We start from the raw sequence: 25,026 nt of genomic DNA, 5'->3' as shown, positions 1-25,026 counted from the left end.
GACTCTTGCTTATAATTATCAACATAAAACGTTAGATTTGGAAAATCTTCATACGTCTAGTCCTACAACATCTTCTTCTTTCTAAGACTTCCCACCCAATTCAATCCCCCCCGCTCTCTCTGTAGAGTCATGGCTCTCTCCCAGGGCCGACCCTTTATCATGAAATTTCCCTCCTCGTTCATGTTTATGCCCTGGCTTCTATTATGTCGTTGATCTCAGCCATCTCTTTGCCTCTCATCCCTGTCCTCAGGCCAACCTTGGTGCAACCCCTTCCCAGTGTACCCAAGCTTGCACCCCTCGTTCAACATACTATACTTCTCAGTGGCAGTTACAGGAGGTAAACGTGAAGAAACATACCTGGAAATATGCTCAGCCCCTGAGGTCCCCAACGTTTGTGCTGCCCTACTCCCGTCTTCCTGTCTCCGCGTTCTATGCTCTCTCCCTCCTCTTGCCATCCTCATGTATCCCTTCCCACCTACCCTACGTCCCATTCGTCTACCACCACCGTTCTTGCCAACCTCTCTCCTCATAATCGTGCCACTTCTCTCCATAGATGCTCCCACAGTCATGCAGGATGCCACCACACCCTGTTGTTCAAGCATGAGGACTATGGTCGGTCATCCTTGCCATACTCTCTTCTTGTTTTTCTTAATGCTCATTCCCTCCCACTTCGTCACCCCGATCAGGGGTAATTAATTATTATTATTATTATTTTATTTTTATTTTTATTATGTAATTTGACCATTAGATAAGAATACCATGGTAAAAACCATGGGTTGTGAAAATCTAGAGCCCAAAAACCTCTCGTAATTTTTTTATTTTATCTCAATTTTATTTTAGTTATTTATTTAATTATTTTATTTTATTTTTATTTTTTATGTAATTTGATCAAGTGAAAATGTTTACATAATATAAGATTTAAAAAATGTTGACATATTAACTCCTACACATTTAACATCTAACATCTAATGCCTACATATCTAACACCTACATATTTAATACCCACACATCTAACATCTAGCACCTACTCATCCCTATATTGTGTCGTAAAGCCCAATACTTGTCAAGTACCAAAAACGTATAACTAGGATTATATTTGACATTGATAACTTACCATTTTAAATAAACAAAATTTTATATAAAATATTATTAAATTAAAGTTTATATTTATTTGATTTATATATAAAAAAAAGTATATTTTGATTTATTTAAAATAATTTTAATCCTTAAATTAGGTTTAAATTTAAGTAAATTAGAAATTGGTAATTTTATAAAGTTTCAATATTATTTTGGTTAATATTTTTAATATTGTTTAAATTTTAGTGATTTGATATTTGTATTTTCAAAGTTATTTGAGTTTTTTTCTAAATGAATCAAATTATTTATAGTAAAGTTAAAATTATTTTTAATAGAAATTCTTTAGAAATGGTTTCTATTTTATTGAAAGTTATATATATATATATATATATATATTTATATATATATATATATATATATATATATATATATATATATTAGAGTTTTTTATGGGCATGTTTTCTTGTTGAATTTGCTTAGAATCTAGAAGGGATTTGTTAGAATCACAAGTTTTAGTTGTGAACTCTCTACAATCCGAGTGCGCCAAAGATTTTCTGAGCACTCAATCTATATATGCAATCAAAAACATATTTTAAATAACAAAAAATCAAGACTTCACATCAAATTGTTTTGTTGGATTCTAACCAAAAACTCTAAAATGTATAATAGTTGGACAATGCATTTTTATAATGTAACTACAACATTCCAATTGAATAATAAGCCACAACTTTGAAATTCAAAGAAACCCTTTAGCTCATATGCCCAATATTTGAAGTTTTTTTTTCTTTTTTTCTTTTTTTTTTCTTTTGGGCCAACAAGATACAAAAACCCTATATACAAATGCCCAAATGAATTACCACAAAGCATTCATAGTATAGTTCCCTTTCAACTTTAGTTCTAGAAAACAAATTAAAGCTCATCTACTTCATAGCTCTAATGTCTCTACAATTTTCCTTAGATAAATGCAATTTATTTTACTATCAACTCTATTATGAATAATAACTAAATGTGCCTATAATGTAGGCTCTCCAAATAGGAGATAGAGTTTGGTTACACCTTAATAAAGAAAGGTTACGAGGACTAGGGAAGAAAATTAAAGCCCCTGAGATATGGAACTTTTTGAAATATTGGAGAAGGTAGGTAATAATTTTTAGAAACTCAAGCCATACACCTTATTTTCATTTACTTAATAGTAAATTTAGAGAACCTAAAACTATAAGAACCATGCATGCTTAATGAGGATGAAGAGGCTCAAGCTTTACCATCGATTAAATATTTGGCACCAAATTCATAGGTAAAATTACTAGAGGATGCAATTCTACAAAAGAATATTAGAATGACCTAAATGGATCAACAAGAAATTTGGTAAGAGGGATTGCAAGGTCAACGATCAAGGTAAAAATGGTACTCCAAGGAGGAAGCTAAGAAATTGCTCCCTCGTCTCCTCTTAAACTAAGGTTTGTGGAGACTAAAAACCTCCCAAATAAGGAGGGATGATCCAAAATGGATTTATACAAGTACCTTATGAGTTTATTGGTTTTCTAAATGGGGCATATCAGTGTTTATTTTTTAAAATTCATGTCACCATCTTTTGACACATTCTCAAGCCCCTAGACATATTTTTGAGGGCCTAATGCCATATGAGAGTTGTGATAGCATTTCCTCATCCAATTTTGAAATTATTCTTCTCATTGATTCCCCCCATCTAGTTATAATGCATGTAAAATAATATTCATATGTAATTAATTATGACTCCAGCAAGGTAATGGTCCAAAATTTTCTCGCATGTCCATTTGGTGCACCATAGCTCAAATATGTGTGAGTTAGTAACATGGGGGAGCCCATTAGAAACTTCCAAAAGAATCATGTAGGTTATGAAAGCATTTCTCATCCTTAAAACACAATCGTAAATCTTGTTATCAAAACCTAATAAAATAAGGAAATATTTCTTTTTTATTTTTCACAAGCCACTAGTTATTCTATAGTATGAGAAAGAGTGTGGAGGAGGTGCTAACATCTCAAAGAGATATAAGCATATTGTATAGGGGTATAAAACACCATAGTTTTTCATAGATTCATAGATATAAGAAGTTAGAATGACCCCTTGTCTTTCTTTGAATGTTGGTTTTCTCATGCGGGTTTTTAGGGTAAATACTTATGCTCCATTATATGCCTCATTATTGTGGTATATTTCATATGCCATTCTAATTGAAGAATATGAAAGATGTTTTAAATTGTTAAAAATACAAAAAGATACACACACAATTGAGTATAAAATCATTGTAATCATTTAAGTTTAAATCTATTTTAGTGAATTGGTCATTAAAACATTCAAATGGTTTATACTTCAATCCTACCAAAATAACTTAAAACAATTAACATTATCACATCTTTCTTTATGCATTAAGGGACATGAGAAATTGGATTTTTATCCTCTCATGCAAAATTGCTCTTTTTCTTAATATATCATATATGACAACTTTGTGTGTGTTGAAATAAAAAGTAAAATTGGAATGAGTATCTAAACAAATAAAAATATATTAAAAAAACTTAGGCTTATATTTTAATATTTTAAAATACATACCAATTAAATATACTAGAATATGTTGACTATCAAGAGGAGTGAAATGGTCCTATATTCAAATTAAAAACATATAGTATAAAAATAAATCTAACTATCTATTTAACTATCTTAATCATTTTCTTCCCAAAACCCTTGGTTAAAGTAACTTTCATTTCCTTTTCTTAAAAACCAATTTCAAATGAAATATTAATTCATAAAAAAACCTTTATTCCTTAATTATTATTTATAAATGTTGCTTCAAACATAGTTTAGTAGTCTTTCCAACCTTTCAAAGTGAGCTTACAACCTATACTTTTAGTGTTTGATTCCTCCATATAATTCCATGACTTTTTGCATAGTATTATTTATGTTAAGGTTTACACTTATTAAATATCATAATTGGCTTGAACCAACTAGAGTTGATATTCCATAAGCCCTCAAAATTTATTGGTTTAGAATTTTAGTTTCGTAATAAACATTGTGATTCGTTTATTTTGCTTCTTTTCACGTGAATTACAGCATATTATATGTTATTTTTATATTCAATGATGAAAAAATATTTTTTTAGAGTTGATTTATTTTTGTTAACATTATTATCTATCGAAAAAACACTATCTCCAATCATAATATGCTCATTTTATATTTTAATATAGTTTTCTGATAATAAATTCTTAAAGGCTAATAAAACACACAAAGAAGAAAAAAATTAACCTTCTAAATTAAAGTATTTTATTGGATCAAAATTCTGGTGTTTTTAGAATAATTTCTTCATTCATGTGTGATCTTATGAAATGTAAGAATTCATAATTGGCCTTTCACCCTAACCACTTTATTATCAAAAATAATGATTTAATTAAGAAATATCCCCATATAAAAAGACAAAAATAAAAACACATTTTCATGATTAATCTCTCCACAATCTAAGCTTCATAAATATTTTTATATTACTAAAAACACTAATATTATAGTGATAGATTTCATCACCCAAAAAAATTTTGGGATCTTGTATTCCAGTAATGTGGGCATGACATGTTCACATAATCTTAGATTTATCAAAAAAAATTCACAAAACTTGTTAAATATCAAGGCATTAGCCATACATATTTACATATTGAAGTGTGTTTAGGGAAAACAAAACAAAATTTAGTGTTTCGATAATGTACTAAGACATTCTGACAGGAATACAAGCATTGGAAAGCTAGATGTAACCTATTCAAAAATGAAGTGCCAAGCGGCAATGCTAGACTGTTAATCTAATATGATAATTAGAGAAAGGGAATTCGAGTTTCTTTGAGGTGGTCTCTATGCCGAAGCATTGATAACAGCTAGAGTTTGAGGCTGGGAATCTGATCCTGAGTTAGAGTTAGAATCAGGCAACAGGTAGCGTTCCACCTGCGTTAATCTCCATCACAATATTGTCCAAATTGTATATAATGTCCCGGAGTATCTTTTTATTTTCCTCTTGTCCTACAAATACTTGATATTTGTCGATGTGCTGGTCACAAATGATCATGTGAAGCAAGGTCTTTGAGGTGGTCTCTATGCCAAAGCATTGATAACAGCTAGAGTTTGAGGCTGTGAATCTGATCCTGAGTTAGAGTTAGAATCAGGCAACAGAGTTAGAATCAGGCAACAGGTAGCGCTCCACCTTCGTTAATCTCCATCACAATATGTCCAAATTGTATATAATGTTCCAGAGTATCTTTTTATTTTCCTCCGGTCCTGCAAATACTTGATTTTTGTCCATCGGTCCTGCAAATACTTGATTTTTGTCCATGTGCTTGTCACAAATGATCATGTGAAGCAAGGTTTTTAGTTGACGGTGCACAACCACTGAGGGAAGAAAATGAAGCCTTTTTTACGAAATTTGTTGGGATTTGGAGTCTACTTAAAAGTGTTGCCACTGAGTTCAGAGTCGAGTCATAATATGCTATATCCCCAAATTATTTGGCTTCCAAGTGAAGAATCAAGTTCGTCACTTCAGGTGAGATAATTCCATGATCAGTTGCGATGGCCGTAAACTGCAAGCAAGGGGAATGTCAAAGTGAGACTCCTCTCCCACCACCTGCCCGTTGCGAATTGATTTGACGATGGTGAATACGTTTGAGTGTGACGGCGATGTGAATGCCACGCGATGCTAAGGTTAAGATAGATGGAAACATTGGCACTCATCCCAAGCACACCTCTTTTTTCAACACTGACATTTACAACATGCTAATCATGGAAACTGACGTGCTTTGGACCCTTAACTGCCACCCCCATCGAGAAATTGTTCACATATATTGCCAATGCTACTATCATATCGTTCCTTATATAAAATACTCTTCATATGTTAGGAGACCAAAATATAAAAACGCCTTTTCATGATTTGTCTTCCATATAGGGTAGGAATATTAAAAAAATGTATTGATTAGACTCAAATCTAAAAACACATTTTTGTAATTAACCTCCACATATGAATTAAAATATATATATATGCATGGAATAGGCTCCGAGGGTTTCTCATTTCTTCACATATGTTTCCAAAGGTATCACCATTAAAATCAGAAGTACATCAACATAACCCTCACCTTGTATTAACGTACCATCCTTTCTTTGGCTAGTATTATTACTTCAATCTGAAGGGAATATGGTGTATATAAAAGGTGCATCCACCCTATTATTTTTCTATTATCTTTATAAGTCATCGGAGGTAAAGAATGGTAACTTATTTTCTCCTCGGTTGACTTAAGTTCATAATTATTATGATATTTTTTTTTACTGTTTCATTCGTTAATTTATTGTTTCAAATTTTCACTTCATTTACTTATTATATTATATTTGCATTGGTTTAAGATAAAAGATTAAAAAGTCAAAAAAATATTATAGGTTTTTAAAATTAATAAGAATAGAAGGGATTTTTTTAACAAAATAATAGAGGGGATATTTTTTAGAGGTATATTTTTTTAAGTATAAAATTGTGAGTAGTCTAAGGACAATAGCTCAAATGTTAGTTAGTGAATTTAATTTTTTTCTATTCGAGTTCTATTTTTCAGGCACATGTTTGTTTGTGTGGCAAAAATTTGAATAAGTTGGAAATCAAGATGAGTAATCCCGATAAACCTAAAGGGATAGGAAAATTTGAATGTCTCGATATTGAGGTAAATAATGACAACCGTTGTGATTTGATTTAATTTGAACAAGTTGAAAATCGTGATAAGTAATTCCTATAAGCCCAAATGGGCTAGAAAATTTGAATATTTTGATATTAAGGTGAACAGTGGCAGTCATAATTCAATCTTGGGTCAATTGAGGTGACTAGTGGTAGTCATTGTAATTCGATCTTGGGTCAATTGAGGCAAATAGTGATAGTCGTTGTAATTCGATCTTGAGTCTTGCCCAAAACAAATCCTCTACCGAGAAAAAAAACTATAAAATTATGAGTAGATGGTATCAATAACCCACAAGTTAATACTACCAGGAACTGAATTTGCAAAGGAAGAGAAATATGGGAGCACTCCCATATGGTGGTTCCACTCCGCGGCGGTAAGTTTAAGTATTATCACATTAAATCAATATTATTTATTCAACGTGTATAGACTTTGTCCTTTCTTGTTTTAATCCTATAACCTTTAAATGAAAAACCCATATTAATCATTAAATAATAATATAAATGATATTATCTAAATATAATTTGAATATTTTAAAGAAATTGTATCTCATCCTAACTAATTTGTACTCTTAACCACAATAGTGGATGGTTTTCCCACACAAACCTTTATTTGTAGATTGTTTCCATTTAAATCTCCTAGATAATGTAACTTGGATTCATGTTTTAATGATTTATTATATTATATTCCTTAACATGAGATATTTATAAGTTGGGGGCTATCTTAAAAAATTCACAATTTTTGTATTTCCATGGATATTAGAATTTTTTGATATCTATATATATATATATTAAAGATGATTATTTGATTGGTGCTTTTGAAGATAATTGTTTAGTTGGTGGTCTTCATAACGTTGATGACTTTCTAATCTTATGTTTTCATCTCTATACGTAATTTTATTTGTTTCTTCAATATTCCTTGGGTATGTTTAGTTAATTTGCATTAAAAAATGAGATGTTGGTTTGTTTATCATATAATTGTGTTGATAGGCATGTCTATTTTAGAAGAGGGCTTCCAAAATTTTAATTAGTTATCAATAATTATTAAGTTGATGGTATGAATTTAACCTCCACATAATATTCTAGAATATTTTTAGTAGTATAACAAATCAAAGGTTGGGATTTATCTCCAAAGTAGTTATGCCATTTTTTCCCCTTTAAATTAAATTTATAAATTAAAAATAAATAAGTTATAAACAAGTGCGATATAAAGTGACTTAGGTTTCTTGTACATGTGGTATTGATATACCGTGGTAGTGGCCTATAATATTGTAACAAAAATCATTTATAGCTTAAGAATCTCAATGGTAAAGTGAGAATAAATCTCCAAAATTAAGAATTTTATGCCATGTTTTTAAATATTTATAAGTTCAACTTATATAACAAATATTTTTATAACTAATAATAATAATTTAAAAAAAAAATTATAATTTAATTAAGTTTTATGTTTTTAATTTTAACCATGTGAAATGCCTTGTGAGTTTTAATGTTTGTGAATGTATAATGAATTAAGAGTTTTAAGAGTTTGTGAAATGTAACCTGAATTAAGAGTTTTAATGTTTATTAATGATCGATGATAAAATTTATTGCTTTGCAAAATTACAGGGACATTAATTTAGAAGTATGCCACAAAACTCTAAAATAGATTAATGACTCGAAAAACACTCACGATACGAGGCTGCCATAACATTTATGCAGTTTTAGGGTTTTACTCAAATTCGTTTTGATGATCAAATTTGTTGAACAATAATAAAATGCCATCAGTGCATATTGTAACACTTCCAATACATTGTCCAATACGCTGCCAGTTGTAATAACGCATTCCAAAATACCACTGCTATTCTAATAACGCATTCCAACATACCACAACGCATTCCAACATACCACGGTCGTTGTAATAACACATTCCAAAATACCATTGCCGCTGTAATAAATTCTCTTAAAAGTATTGGCTCCCAGTATGTTTATATGTGAACATTGCCAATATAATAACGTATTACGCTGTCACTGATATATTAACATTGTATTTCAACATGAAACCACTCTGGCATTATTAATAGAATGATAACCAATGAGAATATCTGACCTATAAGCAATTATTAGCACTGAGAGTAGTTTTTATGCCATGGTTCGTATAACAAGTTCTTGTTTGTATTAACGGTTATGTTGAGACCATTGAGACTATTCAGATAGCCACAGGTGGGTTCAGAGTCATAACACTCCACCTTCCTAACGCTCTGGCAACGTTGATTTGCATGTCAAGTTCACCAAATCGTATAGCGGTGCAATAACGCTGCAATGATAATAATGCATTAACGTTGCAGTAACGCTGCACCTAGTGATAAATTCCACCATAATACTTGTTACGCCATTGTAATTGTGTCCCCATCCTCGTTGTTCCATCTCAACGATATCAATTACCAATTAATATGAATGATTACAATGCTTTACTCAACGCTTTACAATTGCAAGAGCGCCCTCGACAACCTTACTGGTCACACTCAGAAATCCAGCGCAATAGGCTCCACAGTGCAATCATGACTTCAATATGCAAATACAACTCCATGCTCCAGGCCTTCGAAATTACGACTCCACACGACAGATTTTCGTAAACATGATTCTATACTGTTGGCCTAAATAGTTAATTAACTAGGAACCAAGAACCATATAAATAAAATTGAATGAAAAAACTCTCAGGCTAAAAAACACAAAATCTTCTTATGGGTAAAATCTTGACAGGATGTCAAGGAAATATTCACGGGACAAGGGATTGGATTTTTTATTAAACCAATAATGATTCTTCTTATTACAACAGTTCGTACATTCATCATTTTATAGGAGGCTCTTCGGTTACATAACATTTTTAGTTATAAAACCAACTTGGCAGTAAATACTATTTTAATCATTTTTACAATTAGTTGTCAAATTCCAACAAACTCCACCTTGAACAAATTTTCCTAATCCCTTGCCCATGCCCATTCATCATCTCTTCTGCAAGCAATTGGAAGTTAAACACCACCGAAGCTTCTCTACTATAACTGGCTTCGTGAATATGTCTACACAATTCTCCCGTGTATGGACCTTCTTGAGAGCTACTTTTCTGCCATCAATCACATGTCTCACAAAATGATACCTTACATCAATGTGCTTGGTCTTGCTGTGATAAGCTTGATTTGTAGCCAAGTGAATAACATTCACTTTCTCCTGCGTTCTTCTAATATCATCAAGTAGACCCTTTAACCAGATTGCTTCTTTACTAGCATCTGAAGCAGCTATATGTTCTGCTTCGGTAGTGGACAACTCAACTGTTTCTTGAAGCTGTGACATCCAACTAATTGTTCCACATGCAAGAGCAAAGACATAACCTGTAGTAGATCTCCTTTTGTCCAAATCACCTGCATAATCAGCATCTACATATCCGCAGACTGATCCTTCACTACCATTAAAGGTGATGGAATGGTCACTTGTGCCTCTTAGATATCAAAGCACCCATTTCACTGCTCGCCAATGTTCTTCACCTAGATTTGCCATGAACCTGCTGACGACTCCAATTGCATGTGAAATGTCAGGTCTTGTAGATATCATCGCATACATTAAGTTGCCTACAGCGTTTACATATGGTACATGAGACATATACTGCTTTTCTTCATCATTTCTAGGACTCAAAACCGGAGAAAGCTTAAAATGGGAAGCTAATGGAACATTAACAAGTTTCACATTGTTCATACAAAACTTTTCAAGTACTATTTCCACATACTTCTGCTGTGATAACCAAAGCTTATCATTTTTCCTGTCTTTGTGTATCTCCATGCCCAAAATATGTTTTGTTGCTCCAAGATCCTTCATATCAAACATCCTCGAGAGCTGATCCTTTAACCTATTGATCTCTTCCATGCTTTTGCTTGCAATAAGCATATCGTCAACATACAAAACTAAGATAATGAATATGCAACTAAAATTCTTGAAATATACATAATGATCATACTCACTTCTAATAAAGTTATGGCTCACCATGAAGGAGTCAAACTTCTTGTACCATGGGAGACTGCCTCAGACCATACAATGATTTCCTAAGCTTGCAAACTAATCTTGTGCTACGACCTTGTACAAAACCTTCTAGTTGTTCCATATATAACTCTTCATCCAAATCACCATGTAGAAAAGTTGTTTTAACATCTAACTATTCTAATTCAAGGTTAAGTAATGCAGTTAGTGCCAATACAGTACGAATAGAAACAAGTTTTACAACTGGTGAAAAAATCTCATGAAAGTCGATACCTTCAACCTGAGAATACCCTTTTGCTACCAATCTCGCCTTATACCTTTCGATACTTCCATCAACTTTCCATTTCAATTTGAAGACCCATTTTCATCCAACAACACTTCTCCCTTCAGGAAGTTCTACAAGATCTCAGGTATTGTTCTTGGCTAAGGAATCCATTTCTTCTTCCATAGTCATTTTCCATTTTTCGTTATCTGTATCATCTACTACTTCCTGATAACAAGAAGGTTCCCCATCTTCAGTAATCAAAGCAAAAGATGAAGCAGAATCTTCATACCTTTTGGGAGTTTTTCTTTCCCTTGTAGACCTTCTTAGAGTGACTGGTTGCTGAATTGGTTCAGAAACTTCAACAGCTTCCTTTGTATCTTCAACACCTTTTCCTCTAGAAGTTTCTTCTTCCTTTTGACTTTCACAGAAAGGTCTAGCCTCCAACTAAATTTGTTGATTTGGCGATACCTGTTCCTGTTCAATTCTTTCAACATTTGATTTTAAAAGAGAAGATTCATCAAATGTTACATCTCTGCTAATGACTATCTTTCGTGATGTAGGATCCCACAACCTATACCCTTTCACCGCATAGTCATACCCAACAAAGACATAACATTTCGATTTTGGATCTAATTTTGAACGCTGATTTTTAGGAATAAGAGCATAAGCATCACAACCAAATATCCTTAAATGTGAATAATCACAAGACTGACCTAACCAAACTTCTTCAGGAATTTTACATTTAATTTCTACTGAAGGTGATCTGTTAACTAAGTAACAAGCAGTGGATACTGCTTCTGCCCACAACTCCTTTTGCAGGTTAGCATTGCTGATCATGCTTCTGGCTCTTTCCATAAGAGTTTGATTCATACGTTCAGCAACACCATTTTGCTGAGGAGTATAAACAGCAGTTTTGTGTCTAACAATTCCTTCATCCTTACAGTATTTTTCAAATTCTATTGAAGTAAATTCACCACCATTGTTAGTTCTTAAACATTTAATTGATTTTCCTGTTCTTTTTTCTACCATTGCTTTAAATTGTTTAAAGACATTGAATACATCAGCTTTATTTTTCAGCATAAAGACCCAAACTTTACGGTAGAAATCATCAATAAACATTAAAAAATATAGAGCACCTCCATATGATACAATAGGAGATGGTCCCCATAGATCAGAATGAATATAGTCTAAAATTTCTTTACTATTATGACTTCTAGTTTTAAATCTCTATTTACATTGTTTCCATACACACAATGTCTACAGAAATCCAACTTCAAAGATTTCAAATCAGGAAGTGATTTACGTTTCATCAGTACCTGAAGACCTTTCTTGCTCATGTGACCCAATCGTTGATGCCATAGGCGAGTACCTTCTTCTTATTTCTCTGACACAATCACTACTTCACTGACCTGAGTACTCCTTTGAGTCTGTAAAGATTTCTAACCTTTTCTACTTTCATAACAACTAGAACGCCTTTAGAGACTTTCAACACTCCATTCTGACCTATAAACTTATAACCATCCGAATCCAACACTCCTAAAGAAATCAAATTTTCTTCTATTCAAGTACATGTCTAACACTAGTTAATGTTCTAACTGTGTTATCATACATTTTAATCCTGATATTTCCCATCCCAACAGTCTAACATGATACATTATTACCCATAAACACAGAACTACCATTTACATCTTCATATGAAGTAAACCAATTTCTGTGTGGACACATGTGATGAGAAGCACCAGAGTCTAATAGCCAACTTTCAAAATCCTGAGAGACATTGCATACAGGTAAAGTTTCATCTATCATACATAATTCTTCAGCAGATAAAACTTCATCTATCATACCTAAATCAACTTGATTTGCTTCCTTCTTCGGGTTATCAGACTCTTTTCGTTTCCAACAGTATTTCTTAAGGTGTCCAATTTTATTGCAGTGCCAACATTTTGCCTTACACTTCTTTCCCTTTGATTTAGATCTCGAAGACCCCCTTGTTTTTTCTCCTCTTTCCTTTGACCTTCCTCTAGCTATCATGGCTTCTGATGTAGCTGTTTCAGTACTGGATTTCCTTCGTACTTCTTTAGACAAGAGAGCTCCCACAACTGATTCAAATTTTAAAGAATCGGCAGTGCTCAAACTAATTGAAGTTACAAAGTGGTCCCACGACTCGGGCAAAGAACACAAAAAGGTTATAGCTTTGTCTTCCTCCTGAATTTTAACTTCCATATCTGATAATTGGCATATGAGTGTATTAAAAACATTTAAATGTTCTGCAAATTTTGTACCCTCCTTCATCCGAAGACTGTACAATTGTCTTTTCAAATAAATTCTATTGGTTAACGACTTTGTCATATATAGTTTTTTCAGTTTTTCTCATAAACCTGCAGTTGTACTCTCTTCAACAATGTTGAAGAGAACTTCATCTTCCAGGAATAACCTAATGGTATTGAGAGCTCAGGCATCGAAGTCCTCCCAGTTCGCATCTGTCATGCTAGCAAGTTTCTTATTTGCCCCGCCTAATGCTTTGTGCAACCCTTGTTGCACTAGCAAATCCATAACTTTTAGTTTCCATAGAGCAAACACTTCAAAGAAATCCTCCAAATTTTTTTCGGCTTAAGGAATCATCATCCATCCCAAAAAAAAAAAATCTTCTCTTAAAAAATAAAATTAGAAATACCCGGCTTTCATTTCAAGGCTTCTCTTTTGTTTTTCAGCTCGGCCTCCAGATACATTGTTGCAGTTAAAAATAAAATTAGAAATACTTGGCTTTCATTTTAAGGCTTCTTCTTTTTTTCTAGCTCGGCCTCCAGATACGTTGTTGGAGCTCAAACGTCGCTGGCATACGCTGCAAAAAAGCAACCGCCTCTCTATGGTATCAAACTTCGTGTCATGCCTCTGCGGTTCCCAAAACTGGCTCTCTCTGACATAGTTCACATTTTTTTATTAAAAAAAAGCTTCCACCAGGCAAATGCCCCATTCTTCCTTTTTGGCTATGACAGGCCGGCAGGCAGACCTCACAATGAAGAATACACCAGTCGGGTTTGGTAGCAGGTTCTTGACAAAAACACCACCAATAGAGCTCTTCCCTCCAGTGACAATGAACTCTTCCTTTTTAATACGGTTGTACAGGTGATATTTGGAAGCCGCAACAATTTATCAAGCAAGCTCCTTGACTTCGACTGGTGGCTTTTAACAAAATGACAACTTCATACGAGCTCATTCAAATGAACCCTGTCTGCTTCAATCGAACTTCCTCAATGACTTCAACAACCCAACTGCTTTGATACCAATTGTTGGCCTAAATAGTTAATTAACTAAGAACCACAAACCATATAAAAAAACTGAATGCTAGGCACAGGTTAAAAAACACAAAATCTTACGTGGTAAAACCTTGACAAGGTGTCAAGGAAACATCCACGGTGCAAGGGATTGGATTTTATATTAAACCAATAATGATTCTCCTTATTACAACAGTTCGGGCATTCATCATTTTATAGGAGGCTCTTCTATTACATAACAGTTTTCGTTAGAAAACCAACTTGGCAGTAAATACTATTTTACTCATATTTACAATTAGTTGTAAAATTCCAACACATACTACATAATACACATTGTCCATAGATTTAAATGCTCGGTGTCGAGGTCAGACAATAAATGATGTTCATAACACAAATTTGAATGCTCCAGATTTGAATGTTCCATTGTAATGCTTCGAATGATAGAATGTCAGACTGATACTGCATGAGATATGAAATGTTCCTCTACAACCATAGATTGAGAAAAGTTCACATGAACCAACCCTCCACCACAAAAGAAACACAAGCGTTTATCAAAACCATTAACCAAAACCATTAACTAATAACATCACATCGAAGGAACACAAGATATATATGAGCAATATATTTATATTACAAGGGAAGCTACAACTTCATGTTTACAAACTACAACTGGAAGGGATGCAACCCCTAAGATCATATTTATCATCCACTACTCAAAGAAGCCACAACAACTGGCTTACTAGGATCCACTTAAAGGAGGCAAGGAAGCTACAATTTCCTTCCCTAAGACAACCCTACCACCTTATAGAATAAAATATAAAATAAAAACTTCTTGGGCTCCCGTACTAAGGACAATGACCTAATTACAATAACATTCAATCACTATTATCTCTCCTAAAACAAGTTCAATTTCAGATCTGCTCCAATAAGTATGCCACTGCAATTTTGACCTTCAATGCAACTACAGGTGCCCTTACACTGACCTTTAATTCTATCTCACAACTTCTTTAAAAAGAGCTACTTCAATTTTTTTACAAATCTACTACAAGAGATGCTTCAACAAGACTTAAGGATAGGTCAACAAGAGCTGCTCCAAATCTGCTAATGGAAAAGTAACCAAGACTTCTCTAGAACATGTACAAGATAGGCACCAAAGGTTTCCTTTAGATTGCCCCAAAATTTACAAGATTACCTTCAAGGTGACCTCCAAATATGACTTCAGCTCTGTTTCAATATTACTACTTTGTACCTTTGACTAAATCTTCAATCTTTACAAGTCCTTAAGAATATACATAACTCCATTGGATTCTTAGAGAAGTTTTATCAACATTAAAATAGTCCTATTTTAGCTCTCATAATACCTCAACATGGACTCGGTCATAGGCTTGAATCGGCTTCACAATGCAACCTCAGATCATCTTCAATTTAGGATTTTTGGATCAACACAAAGATGTCTTGGACTTGTTTCCTCAAAAGGATCCTCAACTTTAGACTCAAGTTGCCTCAGGTATCTTCAAAATTTATACAGCTTCAGGTCTCTTAAAACTTAGATCTCTGCCACAGAAAGCAAGTTTTAGATAGCTACCATAGACTTCAAATTAGACTTAGAAACTCAGCTGCTTCAAGAGACCAATTTCTTGCCTCGGGTGGAGACCTCAAACTAGAAAAATATATCTCAAGAAAGAAACTTAGGTCCAATCCCTAAACTGTGAATATTTTAGGTCATATTTTGTTTAAGGACTTTAGACAATCCTTAGAATAGCCTTGAAAGGGACTGAATGTTCTCTACTTCAAGAGGTCTAAATTAGGACTTGGGAAAGGCCCAACGAAGGCTTCAAATGTTTGCTTCAGAGGTCGAGATATCAAAGGAAAGGCCTTGGGAAAGGCCCATAGGATGGGTCCAGGCATATCCCAAAAATATCCATCGATCTACCTCAGAAAGTGTCGAAGTTGATCTCTGCTAGATGAAGAAGAAACACCAAAAAAATATAGAAATTAAGTTAACGAATCCTTCTTGAGACTTGGCCTTCTCTTGATCTTCAAAATAGCTCAGGCCTCAAAATTCTCTTTTCTATGCATTGCTTCTAAGATCACCCGAATTAATTTCACATTGAGATGACCTGAGCATATATGAGTAATTCCATTTGAACCATCATTTGGAGCCGTCCCGAAGGATGAGAATTGATTTATTTAGAGGTGGCTTAGAACACTTTAAAAAAATCAATTTCTCTTAATAATTTCCTTTTTCAAGGATGATTAGGACACATAATTTTAGGCCAGAATAGATCATAATTTTGACCTTATTTTAAGGGCTACAATGAAATGCGAAGGTCATAAACTTTTGGCTAAAAGGTACTAGCGTTAAACCCATCTTTGGGGCATAAAAATTCAAAAATTAATATATCTTTTGACCAAGAGGATCCATGAGTTCCGCTTATCAAATGAAATGGTTTTACAAGGGTTGCCAATCTAGAGGGTCCTTGCATCCAAATTCACTAATTTGTGCACACAAATCACCAAACAAATGTTGGCCCATTCACCCTTTGATGTCAATGACAATTTTTCCAATAATATCAAGAAGAACAATGTAATGGTTCTAATAGATATTAGAAGCATTCACAATTTCATTGACACAAATCTTGCAAAAAGGTTGAATATTTTCACATATCTAATGCCTAATATGAAAGTGATGGTAGAATATGGAGAGAAAATCAGAGTAGGGAAATGACACAAGGTTAAATTGCAAATTTAAGACTACAATTTAGAATCCCCATTTTACATTGTACCATTAGGAGGAGTGGATGTGATCCTAGGTGTCCAATGGATGAAATTGTGACATTAAGAGTTGAAGTTGTTAAACTCAAAAGAAACTTGAACAACTAGCTAGTATTGGATAATATTCTCAATTGTTAGAGATCACTAGACAGTAAAACAGATCTTGGCTATATAGGTGCATCTTCAAGCAATAAGGACAAAATCTCTAACAAGAAACTAAAAGGAGTCAAGATGATGTATCTCATAATAGAATCCTTTAGCTATTTAAAATATCACCCTTGAAGGAGCGGCGTTATGATCTTTAAATTCATGAACTAAATAATAAATGACAAAAATCCGATAAAAAGGCAAATAAATGGATGTTTTATTTTCATGATTAAGATTCTAAAGCATTTAGCCTATGTAATCCTAAAAAAAAAGGAAAGAATCAATCAATGTGATTTTATTGGATGAAACCTTCAAGGCCAATGCACCTTGGAATGAGCCCTCTTTTTCAAATTCTTTACTATCATGTATCCTTGAACCTAGTTAAGACCTTAATACAAAACTGGCCAAAGAGAATATCCAACATTTACTAGACTAAAAAATGCACTTGTGCCCTTTGACTAAGTTATGCAAATTGATAATCCTTAAATTCATGATCAAATTATATGAAAACTTAATGGGAAAATGTTAAGCAAGAATAACATGATTATTTAATAAAATAAAACACTCGGAAAACCACATCTTCCTAAAAAATAAAAACTTAATAAGGTGTAAATGGATTCGTAAAACAAAGTTCAAGCTTATGGTGAAGTTTGAAGGCATAAGGAAGGATTAGTTACTAAAGGGTGCTTTTAAGTTGAATGCATTGGTTATAAAGATTTTCATTTTAATATTATTTTCTCTTTGGTAGAGAAAATGAGCACTCTACAAGTTATTGTCATAGCTATCAAAATTAGTGGGAAGTACAACAAATGGATGTTAAAAAGGACAATGTTAAAAAGGGCATTTTAAACGACAGATTTCAATAAGGAATTTATATTATACAACTATAGAGTTTTGTCAAACTTAATGGAAAAAACGTTATTTTTCTATAGTTTCAAACACACTCCTTGTGCCATGCTCAAATTGATGAGCAATAGAAGACAATTAATTTTCTAAATTAAAATTCCTAGTTTGCATGTCAAAGTGGAATTGACATTTTGAGTGTTGCTTTATATGTCAATAATTTAATTTCACTAGTATTATTTTCATAATTGAAGTAATCACATAATGGTTAAAGAATGTCTTTGACATGGTTGATTTAGGGTTGCTTCATTTTTTTCATTGCATTCAATTGTGGAAAAGATGCTTGAATTTTACTTTCCCAATCCAAGTATGCATATAATTTATGATGAAGATTTGAAGTAGAGGACTATAAACATGTTGCTACTCCATGTAAAGCTAGCTCTAACTTCACTATTGAAATTGGGATTGAATATGTTGGTGCTATATTGCAGGAAATTGGCTAAGAATTTCAACTATTTCAACTCATTCTTGACTTGAATATTGCTTATTTTGTTGGTTTAGTTTCTTGCTTGATGTCTAATCCCAAACTTACTCATTGGAACATTGTAAAACATATAATTTGATGTGTTAAAAACACAACAACAATTGGTCTTGAATATACTTTAAATGGATGTTTATATTTAATGTGTTTCATGAATTGTTCAATGACATTAGTAGACTGCAAGTCAACTTTTAATGATGTTTTATTTGTTCATTCAAGTGTGATTTCATGGTCAAGAAAATTAAGCCTACCAACAACTTATCTTCAATTGAAGTTGAAAACAAAGGTGATGTTCAAGGTGCAAATGAAGTTATTTGGAAAAATAGAATTGTCGGTAATTTGCATAGTCCTCGAATATGACCTACTCAAATGTTTTGTAGCAATTATTGTTACAACCATTTCGCGAACAACCCATGTAAGGTCAAAATGTCTTCAAGCGCATCATCATTTAATTCAAGCATTGATTGAATGTGGAAAAATCCAACATGAGTATAAAGCTATTTATATTTTTGTAGATGCATTGTGAAGTCAAATTTATTAAATTTGAGTGTGTTTTTAAATTGGAAAATAAAAGTAATTGTAGAGAATGTTAGAGATAAGTTAACTATTTGTCATAAGTTCATCCCAACATTTCACTAGAAGGTAAGTGATGATGGAGAAGATAACATCCCTTTCCCTCACTAGAAGATAGGGTTGTCCCAACCCTACACTACACTTTGCATCTTCAGGATATACTTAAATTTCCCCTTCTTACTCTAACGAGGCCTTCCTCAATCAATAATTATATTGCACGATTTCTTTGGAAGACCATGGGTGATTTGTAAACAAGTGAAATTTGAAAAAATCTCGTCTCTGCCTCAACTCTATTCTCAAGCTTGTACAAGCAACTCTATCTTTTGGAGGCTACTTGTCCTCTATCCTCTTTCATGTAAAAGGATCTTCCTTCATTTGTTCTCTTGGTTGCAAGGTCTTCTCCTGGCTGTACCGAATGCTATGTGAGTTCTCTATAATTTTATATTTGAATGGCCGTTGTTATTCTAATCATTTCACGACCTTCTCTTGGTTGTAACTTGTATGCATAAACTGATTGTAAACTTCTCTGTCCCATATCCCTCAACATGAACGTAAGGATGGAAAGTTTGATGGCTTCAAATCATGGTTTTGTTGCCAATTTGCTAAGGCCAATGTCAATTAACAATGGAGCAATGCACTCAACAATATGTTTTTGAACATGTCTAGTTTTATTTCTAGTATTTTGGTTTTTTGGCTTGGAGATGATAGTGCAATCCTCCATACATAAATGGCTACAACCACCCTCTCTAAATGATGTCCATTAGTGACAAGCCTTAATCTTAGTAAATGCCACTAAGTTCCCTATATGTATTCAATCATAGTGGGAATAATGCATTGGCTCAAACTATTGAAATTAGCAATTAGCGCCAATCTCCATGTGGGTCATCTTATTCATGGCTGATAATATTTTTATTAGATTCCTCTCGTCGAGAGGTGTAGGATTGATCTAAAGATCATTCGATTCTGACAAGTATTTATGGAGATATGAATTTATTTTGATTATGGAATAATTATCAAGCCGACCAACAACTCATGTAGGCTCAGAAACCCAATAGTCGCATCTATTCAATCATCAATAGTTGTGTATAAATACAGGAGGTCTTTTCCTCATTTGGACTCACTCAACTCATTACATCTCTTTCTCTCCTGCACAGAAAAGAGGCTCTTCTCCTACTGCGCAGAAAGAGAGTCTTCTCTCACACGTGTGGAATGAAGGTGCAGAATTTAGGGCTGCAATTGCAGATTAGAAGTTTGACCAGCGTTGACCATCAGACTTCCTCCTCAGAAATGCATTGTAGGTGAATCTAGATCTCCTTTGAAGGCTACATTTTTGGTGAAGGAATCAATCCAATCAGACGGTCGGTTGCAAGATATTGTCTACCCTAGTTTGGTTGATCTAGGGTTTTCTACTGCTGATGTAAATCAGATTTATGTACTATTTCTCTCTGCTGAATTATTGAAGATAAAGGAAGATTTGATCAAAGGGTTTCCCCACATTGGGGTTTGTCCCTGGCTAGATGCCACATCTTGTGTCTCTTGTCTTGGCTTGTTTTCTGTCGATCGTTTAATGTTCTATCTGCACTTTACTTTATGTACATGTGATTGCTAATTTGTGGATAATAATAAGAAAGATAAGTAAACTACTATAAGCATAGAACATACCATAACTTAACATGGTATCAAAGTTGAGGTGAAGACAAAGCCCGAGTAAGAGCAAGAGCAATCACCGAAGAAGAAGATTGGCAAGGCTATCCTAAAAGAACTATGGGATCCTCAACATTCTTCCCTGTCGAAGACAAGCTCCATGAGAAAGCTGACTATCACGGATGGAAGATGTATATTGATCTAACCTTAGAAGATCAAGGAGTGTTGGACCATGTGAGAGGCAATATTGTTGAGCCTCCATCAAATGCACCTGCTGCTACCAGGAAAAAATGGAAAACCGGCGAAGTCAAAACAAAGAAGATCATCTGGGACTCTATCGACAAGCACTTGGTGGCCTACATCTCTGACCTAAACACCTCCAAGGAAATCTATGATAGACTAGTGAGTTTATTTAAAGTTAATGATGCAAATCAAGTCTTGTTTCTTAGAAATAAGCTAAAGGAAATTAAGAAGGGCAAAGATGAGAGTATGTAAACATATTTCTTAAGAATCACCGAGATCAGGAATGACCTCCTATCTATTGGGGAGACTATTACTGATAGGGAAATGGCACTCACGACTCTTGGTGGATTACCATCTAAATGGTACATGTTCAGGACTACTCTTCTGAACAATAATTTAATTCCTGGTTTCGAGGAATTAATGGCTAGATGCATTCAAGAAGAAACAAGGGTAGAAAAGCAAGAAATTCTCATGCCTAAAGGTCCTCCTGTTGCCTTTTCTTCTCATGCTAAGAAAAGAAATAATTCCGGGACTAAATCAAAAAGAAAGGTTGGACCTAAGGGTGGAAGAAAAGGACAATGTTACATTTGCGATAAAGCAGGTCACTATGCAAGGGAGTGCCCTGATAGAAGGGACTCACACCAGGACGATGATCAAAATCCCTCTCATGGCAATCAAAGGAATGGCAAATCTAATAGCAGAGGTAAAAGGAGTGTTGGAAATCAAGGAAGAGGACAACCATTCAAGAAGGCTAGAAATTCTAGGTATGAATCCAACATTGTTGAAAATAAGCAGGATGAATATTATCTACCAGCTGCTCTATCTACCTCTGCTCCTTCGGACTCAATGGGAATTTGGCTCATTGATAGTGGTGCCTCAAGGCACTTCACTGGTTACAAAGAAGTTCTCCATAATCTGATAGAGAAAGAAACTAACCTAGAAATTGTCCTTGGAGATAATATGAAATATCCCATGAAAGGTGTACGCAATGTCTCTCTTAAATTGAATCAAGGGAATACGATCCACTTACAGGATGTATTATATGTAACTGACCTCAAAAAGAACATGTTGTCCATCTCGGCAATGGAAGACAAAGGCTACAAGGTGACCTTCTGCGATGGCAAGGTACATATATGGAAAAATAATGTTAAAGATGCCTTCACTTTTGGCTTTAGAGTTGATTCATTATATTAGGTCGGTGGAAGTCTGCTAGGTGTCATGTCTTGTGACACATCTCTTCAGTCCAAACTTTGGCATCAGAGGTTTTCCCACCTTCACTGTAAAGCTCTACCCGATGTAAGACAAATGGTAACAGGGATGCCCGAATTCCGAGTAGAGAAAGAAGGTGTATGTCCAGGATGTGCCGAAGGAAATCTAAAAAGGGGACCATTCCCCTCAAGCCAAAGCAAGACCTCCGATATATTACAACTGATTCACTTAGACATATCTATTATGATGCATGTGAACTCCTTGGGAGGATATTTATATTATCTTACTTTTACAGATGACTATTCTCAAAATACTTGGATATACTTCTTGAAAAAGAAGGATGAAGTGTTCTCTTGGTTTCGACACTTCAAAGCCTTGATCGAGGATCAAACCGAAAAGAAGATCAAGATCTTAAGAACTAATAATGGGACTGAATATGAATCTAATGAGTTTCATGACTTTTGTAAAGAGGCTGGCATCAAGAGGGAGACTACTACACCATATACTCCTGAATAGAATGGTGTGGTGGAAAGGAAGAACTGTATGATTGTGGAAGCTATCCATGCCATGCTCCATGATCAAAGACTTCCGAAGTTTCTATGGGCTGAAGCTACAAACATCGCCGTATATGTACAAAACCGATGCCCTCATCAAGCATTGGGTTCCAAGACTCCTGAGGAAATGTTCACCGGTAAGAAACCTGACGTATCTCATTTTAGAATTTTTGGAAGCCCTGTATATTTTCATGTGCTGAAAGAGAAAAGGAATAAATTGGGTGCATCTAGAAAGAAAGTAATCTTCGTGGCTATGGTGAAAATACTAAGGGCTATAGAATCTATGTATTCGGTCAAAGGGAAGTCGTGATTAGTCATGATGTCACCTTTGACGAAGATATGGCCCTCAACAAGGTGGACAATTTTCCAACTTTAAAGAACTCTCAAGAAGCCAACACCAGGGAACCGAAAGAAAAGGATGATGAATCAATGCCTGATGTGGAAGAACCCATGGATCCTATTGATCCACTTGAGCCTTCCTCTTCTAGGAAGAGGCCCTCTTGGCTTAGGGGGTTGCTCGATGATGCTAAAGGACACACTGCACCTCGAGGAACCTTCCATGAAAGTAAGAAACCCAACAGGTACCATGGATACCTGACCATCATGAGCACGATCATACAAAATGAGCCTTCATCATTCTCAGATGTCATCAAGCATCAAGTATGGAAGGATGCTATGACCGAATAATATGAGTCTATTATGAAGAATGATGTCTGGAAAGTAGTTCCCAGACCCCAAGACAAGACAATTGTCACTTCTAAATGGCTTTACAAGATAAAGCATGCAGTAGATGGAAGTACGGAAAAATGTAAGGCTCATTTTGTCGCTCATGGATTCTCCCAGAAGGAAGGTATAGACTATGATGATATATTTGCACCTGTTGCCAGATATACCACCATCCGCTCAATCATAGCCCTTGCGGCTTCACAAGGATGGAACCTACATCAGATGGATGTCAAGACTGTGTTCTTGCATGGTTCGATCAAAGAAGAGGTCTACGTGGAGCAACGCGAAGGATTTGAGATTTATGATCGAAAATATCATGTATGCAGGTTGAAGAAGGCTCTCTATGTGCTGAAGCAAGCACCCCGAGCATGGTATGAGAGGATCGACAGCTACTTGATGAAGTTAGGATTCACTAGGAGCAAAGTCGACCCTAACCTCTACTTTAAGGTTGAATATGACAAACCTCTCATACTAGTGTTGTATGTGGATAACCTCTTCCTAACAGGTGCGGACCCTCTCATTCACAAATGTAAGAGGGAGTTGGCTTCTGAATTTGAAATGAAGGACCTAGGACAGATGCAATATTTCCTAGGACTTGAAGTCTGGCAGAAGCCAAGGGAAATTTTCCTATCTCAAGGAAAATATGCGGTGAAGATATTGGAAAGATTCGGTATGGTAGACTGCAAGCTTGTAACTACCCCGATGGAGCTTGACTTCAAGAAGTTAAGCGGTAGTGCTGCTAGACCCATTTTACGAAATGTTACCGAGTATCGGCAACTCGTCGGAGCATTAATGTTCTTAGTGAACTCCCGTCCAGATATATGCTTTGCAGTCAACACATTAAGTCAACATATGGTTGAACCTCATCACATACATTGGATTGGTGCCAAGAATATGTTAAGATATCTTCGTCGCACAATTACTTATGGGTTAAGATACACTGCCGAAGATGTGAGACTACTTGGATACACTGATGCTGATTGGGCAGGCAGTGTGGTGGACCGAAAGAGCACTTTCGGGTGTTGTTTCTCCTTGGGATCTGCTTCGATATCCTAGATGATTAGGAAGCAAAAATCGGTGTCTTTGAGCACCATCGAGGCAGAGTATATTGCTGCTAGCATGGCCTCTTGTGAGGTAGTCTGGTTGCGAAATCTCTTCAGTGAGCTGTTTGGATTTACATTGGATACCACCGTGATCCTATGTGACAACCAAAGTGGGATTCGTTTGTCAAAGAATCTCGTATTTCATGATCGCTCCAAGCATATCAATATCAGGTACCACTATATTCGAGATATGGTGCATTGGGGAGCTATAAGGCTCCAACATATCGGTACAGATGAACAAGTCGCTGACATTCTGACAAAGCCCCTAGGAAAGGTCAAATTTTTTACTTTCCGAGAATGACTTGGTGTCGTTTAGAAACCCTCTAATGAGGGTC

This window comes from Pinus tabuliformis, chromosome 2_1 (assembly GCF_031772625.1).
Source record: "Pinus tabuliformis cultivar Carrire ecotype Pingquan chromosome 2_1, CPIR1, whole genome shotgun sequence".
In the NCBI taxonomy this organism is placed as follows: Eukaryota; Viridiplantae; Streptophyta; class Pinopsida; order Pinales; family Pinaceae; genus Pinus; species Pinus tabuliformis.
The sequence above is the reverse complement of the archived record's forward strand: the minus strand, read 5'-3'. Positions refer to the sequence as shown.